Genomic DNA, 513 nt, shown 5'->3' on the forward strand with positions numbered 1-513 from the left:
ATTATTGCTGATTTTTGTCGCGCAAAGTTAGATTATTGCGAAATTACCCTTAAAATAGAGATGCGACGTTTTTCTTGTTTACAGGGCATATTTTGCAGTGCAAGACGTCTCCTGGCTTATCTTGGATACATTTTTCCCCGAAACGTCTTGAGTAGACAAGACGGACTTGTCGTACTATTTTAGGTGCAGTACACGTGACTGGCTTACCCTGTGGGTGCTGCAGGAATTACGTGTGTGCGAGTCGGGGTCTTGGCTTACTCACTCTGCTTCATGCTAGTTTATTGCGAGTCTGGAAATTATTATTATTTTTTTGTTGGGTTGGATCTTTGAACACTTTGTACAACATCTTTATCATTTTAAGTACTTTGATGGAATCCCTTCCCTAACAATTTCCTCTTGTATCACACATTTTACTACATGGAATTGAGATTGGAATCAAATAAGCTAGAGGAAGAGGTCATTGCTGTAGAAACCGCAATTTCACAAAAATATACAGTAGAGAATAATCTTTAC

This window comes from Camelina sativa, chromosome 18 (genome assembly GCF_000633955.1).
Source record: "Camelina sativa cultivar DH55 chromosome 18, Cs, whole genome shotgun sequence".
Taxonomy (NCBI): Eukaryota; Viridiplantae; Streptophyta; class Magnoliopsida; order Brassicales; family Brassicaceae; genus Camelina; species Camelina sativa.